This window comes from Syzygium oleosum, unplaced genomic scaffold, assembly GCF_021117445.2.
Source record: "Syzygium oleosum isolate NSW1041296 unplaced genomic scaffold, Sole_v2.1 Sole_v2.34, whole genome shotgun sequence".
NCBI classification, from domain to species: domain Eukaryota; kingdom Viridiplantae; phylum Streptophyta; class Magnoliopsida; order Myrtales; family Myrtaceae; genus Syzygium; species Syzygium oleosum.
The window spans coordinates 3,167,528-3,174,920 of NW_026607518.1; positions in this window are offsets into that span (position 1 = coordinate 3,167,528).

The following is a 7,393-nucleotide window of genomic DNA, read 5'->3' on the forward strand; positions in this document are numbered from 1 at the left end:
CCCTTTGAACTTTACCATAAGGGTCCCAAGTAAACAAATGCCTTGCATTAATTAATTCTTTATAAGACATATTAATAGAAGTGGGTACCATATTTATAAAACTAGGTACTTCTCATGAATGAGGCCCATTACATATAAAATCCAAAATATTTTAAATTTAATTTTCAACAAAGATCGAAATTAAAATATCATCAAAACAATTATTATGTACTAATGCATAAGTAGTATTAATTATAAATTACATCATTCGCCTCTCCTTTAAACCACCACTATACGATCCTTGACTCTAGAAACCCATCATACTCTCTCTTTATTTTACTCACATCAACTCAAATATAAATAAGTTAGTTAGGTTTAACATTTAAACAAGTAATTATGTGAAAAGGATAAACGCATAAAGGTCATTTTCCATCCATTTTTTGACTTCTGATGCCCCTATTACCTTAAATTAACCATAATATGTCTTGCAAGTCCATATTTAAGATTATTTCTTATCTTTCTCTTTCTTTTCAATCTTTGGATATTCTGATGCATTTAGAATTGACAAAAAATATGTATTTGTCAAGGGTTTGATTGGATTGTCTTGTAATGCAATTACAATTATCATAATTTTCTTATCAATAACTAATTATTCCACTTAATGAGCTCTATTTTTTAGTTTTGTCAATGTAGTCCTAAACTTTTGAGCAATTTTTCAATGTAGTCTTTCCTGCCAATTGCCACAAAAAATTGCTAACAAGGCGCTTAGTCATCGCCGGCCGTCCAAAGTGGCATGCTGACGTGGGCAATTTGTTAATTTCCACATCGCAATTTGCAATAGCAATTGGCAGGAAAGGCTATGTTTAAATATCATGCAAATGTGTAGGATTATATTGACAAAATTAGAAAGTTAAAACTGAATTGATATCTATACAATAGGTTTATGACTAAATTGATAATTTTCCCAAATATTTAAATAATCACTCCTTCAATAGACACGTATATAAGCATTTTTAGGATAAGTACACTAAGAGTGCTATAACTTTCGTACAACGCTCACTTGAGTTCCACAAATTTGAAAAGTCGATCACTTAAGTGCCATTGACGATTTGCCTCGTCGGAAAATCCAATGTGATATCGCCGGCGCTGACGTAGACAATTAATAAAAAATTCAAAAATAAAAAAATCCACGTCGGAATGGGAAATTAATAAAAAAAATCCATGTAGGAGGGTTTGCCAAAAATGGCACTCAATGGATCGATTTTACTCCGATATGGCACTTAAGTGAGCGAAAAAAAAAGTTATAGTAATCAAGTGAACGCCGTATGAAAGTTATGGCATATCTACTGTTCTTATCTCTCTAAATTTCCTTATCCTACGTGATAGGCTGATAGCCAACATGGCAAATGGTGCTTACGTGATGCGCTGATGTGGCACTTTTTAGTATTGAATTTTTAAAATTAATATTAATGGTTCTAAATTCAAAAGAAAATATCTTCTGTTCACGAATAAGAGGAAATAAAGGGGCGTTGGAGGGGAAGGGGTGTGGCCGGCGTTGGCCGTCGATGCCATCATCGAGTTTGGCGTTGACCATAGCAAAAGCGAGTGCATGCACTTGGAGCCCTTGTTGACTCTAGTTGGCAGCATCGCCGTCAGTAGTCTACAGAGCCGATGGCTCAAGTCGGGAAGGCGTCTAAGGTTAGGGGAGAGACGCACCGGTGGAGGAGGGAGGTTGAGTTAGAACTCTAAGTTCAGAGAGTATGGTTCGGTGAGCCCACGAGAGTGGCGGAGGAGGGAGGTTGAGTTAGAACTCTAAGTTCAGAGAGTAGACGACTCGTGAGGAGGTAGCCTCCGACAAAAGCAACTTCGATTTGATTGTAGAACCCTTCTGCGACAGCACAAATTGTAAGATAATCAACGGCCTATAATCAGTATATAAAATCTAGATTTCTAAAATTTGGATCGAAATCGCAAACCTGGTTTAACTAATCTCAGTCTTCGCACCGATCAATAGAGAGGAATCCACATGCATCCGGGACTAGGTCTTCCTCTCCTTTTCCTCTCTTAGAGGATCTCGATAGATGAACCTAAAATGCTTCGGAATGAGGAAGGGAGACAAGACCATAACCTATTTTAGTGTGCATTTTAACAGGTCCATTTATCACTGGCCATTGTTAGAATACAGGCGTAAACCGACCATCCAACCACATTATTATTATTATTGTTCCCGATATGTGTAGTGCCCAACATAATATGATCACATAACCAAATTATGGAAATCTGGCAATTTCTCATTTATTTCATTACAATATGTTTTTCACAAACAAAAGTAATATACTGTTAAGTTTAGCTCTTGACGTAACCTCAAATTTTGCCCCAATTTTCTGAAATTCATTAAGTTTGACTTAGAATTGACCAAGAGTTGAATAAACGTTGACCGGTGAGATACAAGGCTGGAAAATTGTTTTAAACCTAAAAAACGAGTTCTACTCACTAACATGAGTCTTTTGAATCCATATTGCCATCCAAATTCGAAAATAAGTTTTTCACTTTTCAAGAATGGTCGCTGTTTTTTGCGATGTAGGAAAATTTGTGATTTCATGACTTGGATTGCAAATTTGACACTTGAGATTGCAACATCCCAACTCAACAAAAATCGAGTCGAATGGATGTCTAATGAAGAAGTAATCATTGGTCAAACTTTTTGATACCCCAAATAAAGGTCCCAAAGGGCAAAACCGTACTAGAATTCTCCGAATTAAAAGTAACTTTCCAAACCTCTAAGTGATGGTATAAATAAGTCACTAAAAAGACATCCAGTTCATAGACGGGAAAAATCTCGGATCTATGATTTTGCGATCTTACCTAAAAAAATTGGGCTTGTTGGAAAGCTCTCGACATGAGCATTCATATGGCGTAAAACCACGCAAATCAAATGTTGGACGGAGGAATCACAAGCCTAGAAAGAGCTAGCCTCAACTCGAAGTAGGCATGCCTCAAGACGAGGCGTTGCGACTTCTCTTGAGGTGGCCGCCTTAGCTTATAAATATCCTCAATTCTCAATTTTCAGTTGGTGAATCTCTTACTTGGCCTTTTGCTCTTGAAATTTTCTCAAGTTGAGTTAGGTTCTCACATTTCTTTTGTTTTCAAGTTTTTTTTCTATATATTTAGTTACCAAAATCCTCATGCTTTCAACGTAACTCCAGATTTCCTTGTTTTCAAATTTATAGAAAAGTAAGCTAAGACGTGTTGTGGAATAACATCAAAAGATGCATAAATCGAAGCACAAATAGCAAAAGGATGAAAGCAAAATCAAAATCACATGAGACACAAAATATATGTGAAAACTCAAGACAAAAAAAACAAAATGGAGAGAGAGTGGGGTTTCTTTATCTCCAGCAACAAGTAAAAGAGTACAAACCAAAAAGTCAAAAAACTACTTGATCGGCCACAAGATCTAAAAATCTAACAAGAAGATAGGAAGAACAAATAATGGAGAGAATGTGAAGAGTAGAGTTAGCGATATGTTGTGCAACAAATGCCTTTTATAGTCCCCTCAAAAACCCCTAAAACAAATGTGCATGGTCCAAAATGCCCTTGCCAATTTGAAAGTCTAAACTCAACAAATTTCCATCTTGACTTCAAATATCTAGAAAAGAGTTATGCCAAATGCCATAAGACCTCTCGCTCTCACCACCAAAATTGACCACACAAGGCCAACCCTCAAAATGGTAGAATTGATGAGACACACTCCTAAGCCAATGTGAGCGTTCTCGGTATAGGATACAAGGGATGAAATGCCGCCAACTCCACCTAGGCAACTCAAATGGTGAAAACTCCAATCAAGTCCAAGCAATGCTTGAACTTGGACAAAGGAACTAATTTAGTCATTATATTTGCCAAATTATCCGACGTTGGTACTTTCTTCACTATAACCGTACTCTTAGCAATCTCATCATACACAAATGATGAGATTGCTATAACCGTACTCTGACACTGGATGTGTGACATCCTGGAAATTAGTCCATTTGGGATTTGTGAAATACTGAGTTTTATGAATGTACTCGTAGTTAATTCTCACCCGAAACTGATCATTCTTGGAATACTAACCAGAAGGGAAAGGCTAATTAGGGATTTAAATTCGTACGACTAAAGAAAATTCGATCGTGAATGTACTTTCGACCATAAAATCATCGAGGTGATATTTTGAGCCACTGTTGGTCGATCCAAGGATAGTCAGGGGTCAGCTTGCCACTGTCATAGTAGTGGATCGCGGGTATTCCGCCGGACCGCGAAATGACTTGACGAATAATCCTGAACCTATACCAAACGATCGTGCCCCTCGGATCTAGTAATTGATCCTCGCGATTTTAATGACAACCGAAGTCGTCACGAACCGAACGAACTTGCACGTGACCTGAATTATTGTCAGTCACGGGTCGGATATGTGAATTTCCCCAACAAGCCGTCCGTTAGTTTGAGAAACGCTCGAGTTGCGTTTAGAAAAATTTGATTATTTAATTTAGCCCAAATTGGACATCGGAAAAATTTGGAAGTCACAACAGGACGTTAGGACGACGTTGCGGATGGAACGTGTAATTTTCGGTGGTCCCGATTCCTTCAGAAAAATTCATTTTCGATGAGAAATGAAGAAAGTGACCATTTTGCCTCTAACGACTTATAAAGGGTTAGTTATTTTGGGCAAGGGCATTTTGGTCATTTTGCCCTAACTTTTTGGTTGAACATTTTTACCCTTGGAATTTTATGAAATTCCCAATTTACCCTTGGATATTTTTGGTAAGATTCGATTTCGGCCGTCGGTTTCAAGATAAGATCGAATCTGGACCGTTGATTGAAAAGATTAGACAAGGGCAAGATTGTAAATTGCCACTTTTGGTCCAATCTTCACTATTTGAGTCAAGACACCCTCTCTCTCTCCTCATTCCCCTCTCTCTCCCTCACGGCAACACACCCCCCCCACCGTGGACTCTCTCTCCCTCTCTTCCCTTGCCGATCGCCGCCGAGCCATCACCGCCGGTCACCGCCGCCCGTACCGCCACCGCCGCGCCGAGCCGCTCGCCGTCCGCCGTCGTCCCAGTCGTCCGCCGCTGCATAACGCTCTAGCCGAGATAGTCTAGGGCTCGGTAAGTCGCAATCTAACCCTCGCCTAGGACATCGGGTATTATCGGACTCGTTTAGACACGGTTTAGGGTAGTTTAGGGTTGATTAGGGTGTTGATCGCGATTGTTGGTGGCTGATCATGGCTGTTAGTGGATGTTGCGTGTTGGATTAGACGTCGGGGAATGAGTTTTGGTGGTTGAAATTCGGTAGAAATCAATTGGGGTTCGAATCCGGGAGGTTTAGTATGATTCTCGGATTTGCGGTTACTGTACCCGTCCGGTTTGCTATTTTTGTGGAGAATTTTGTGGGCCGAATTTGAGGAAGTTTTCTCATGAAAGTTGCTCCTAACATCTTGATTTATGACATAATTTAATTTGAGAATTTTTGGAAATCATTGGAGGCCATTCGGAAGTCCATCTTTGGACCGAAATTAGTGTGCCGGAAACACTGTTCCTCCGACCTTCGGGTCTGTTCGAATTTTTATAAATTTTCCAGACCCATTTTCAAAATACTTACTTCACAAAAATTGTTGGGGACATTGGTGACTATGACATATAAAAATTTCAAGGATTTCCAAAGTGATTTGGGTACTGGATGAGATGCATTTTTATAGTCAGGCGGCCTGACCGGACGGGTTGATTTGCATCTGACTTCAAGGGACAAAAAGAGGTGTTTACAGTTGGAACTGGGTTTCGAGTTCTTCACGGAAAATGTTTATCAAGATGTTTTACGTAACATATCCAAATTTCAGAATTTTTAGAGTTATTTTACTATTTATTTGAATGGGATTTCGGTCACTGTGTAAACTGTCCAATTTTACCCCGATTCTTTGGATGTTCGTTTTTATGAGCAGAATGGTGGGGGTGTCGAGGTTGAATAGTTGCTATCCTCGTGATGGGAATTGATCCTGAATGTGTGTTTGTATGTGGATGGTGTGTTTGTAAAGTGGTTGTAGTTGTTGGTTGATTTCTGAATGATTGTTGGGCTGAATATTGAGTGGCCGTGTGCCCTGTGTGTGTGGCCGTGAGGTGTGTGGTGTGATTGCGAAATGAGCTCACGTGTCAAGCATGTGTGATTGTGTGGTGTTTGTGTGGCAAGGATGTGCATTTGTGAAGTGAGTGTGAGGCGTGAGATTGTGTGTGGCCGTGTGTATGTGTGGCCGTGTGATACGTGTGAAATGAGTGGAACGAAGGTACGGGAATGTAGGATTGGTTGGAAAAGTGATACCCTGAGGCGTGTTCGTTTACGCGGGGTAAGTTCTGTCCTGAGGCGTGTTCATTTATGCGGGACGATGCCGTCCCTGACGAGGTGACGATGCCCGGCCCGACGGGGTGACGATGCCTGACGAGGTCAGAAGACCGTTGGCCTGATGCGTTTTACGCAGGCACGGTAGAGAAAGTACGGGAATGTAGGATTCCGTCCTGAGGCGTGTTCGTTTACGCGGGACGATGCCGTCCCTGACGAGGTGACGATGCCCGGCCCGACGGGGTGACGATGCCTGACGAGGTCAGAAGACCGTTGGCTTGATGCGTTTTATGCGGGCGCGGTAGTGATGGAAAAGTTGAGAGTGAGCTGGATTTGGTTTGACGCGTGAGGAATGTGAAAGTCGACGCATGGCGTGAGTTAATGTGTGAGTGTGGTTTGCTTCACGTGATATGGTGCTGGATGAGTATGGATATAAATGAATTGGCTGTATTATTGTCTGACATGCAGGGATGTGCATGATGGATCCCAGGTAGGATCGTATGTGATTGTAAGTACGATTGTGTGGACGTTGTTGGCGTGTTGTTTGATTCGGTGTCTGGACTTGTCTGGAATACGTGGTAGCCTAGATAAGGTTTAGGTTGTGACTTATTGAGAAGTGTCTCGTGGTTGTTTCAACCAAACCATTTCAGAGCACCCGCTCGAGCCTTGAACCTTCCGCCGCTAATGTTGCAGCGTTTTGGGATCCCGATGCACACCGAGCATTCAGGAGTAGAATATACCGTGGCTGCTAATCCCTTGTGAGGTCGAGGACCCGATCCGTAGAAGCCAGTTGGTGTGCGTGTATTATAAGTCTGATATTAAAGTAGTGAGTGCATGATGTGAATAGTTAGTGGTGTAATCAGGAAAGCCGTTCGGGTGTGTACTATCAGTTGATGTGAATCTGATGGATGTTGGAAGTGTTTGGTTGTAAAGAATTGGATGTTGTATATTTATATATTGAGGTATAGTTCTATGTTTGGTGGTTTGGTGATTTATTTCTTCCTGGTGTTCTCCAATTTTTTTTGTCCGGGTTTATTTCATTGGTTTC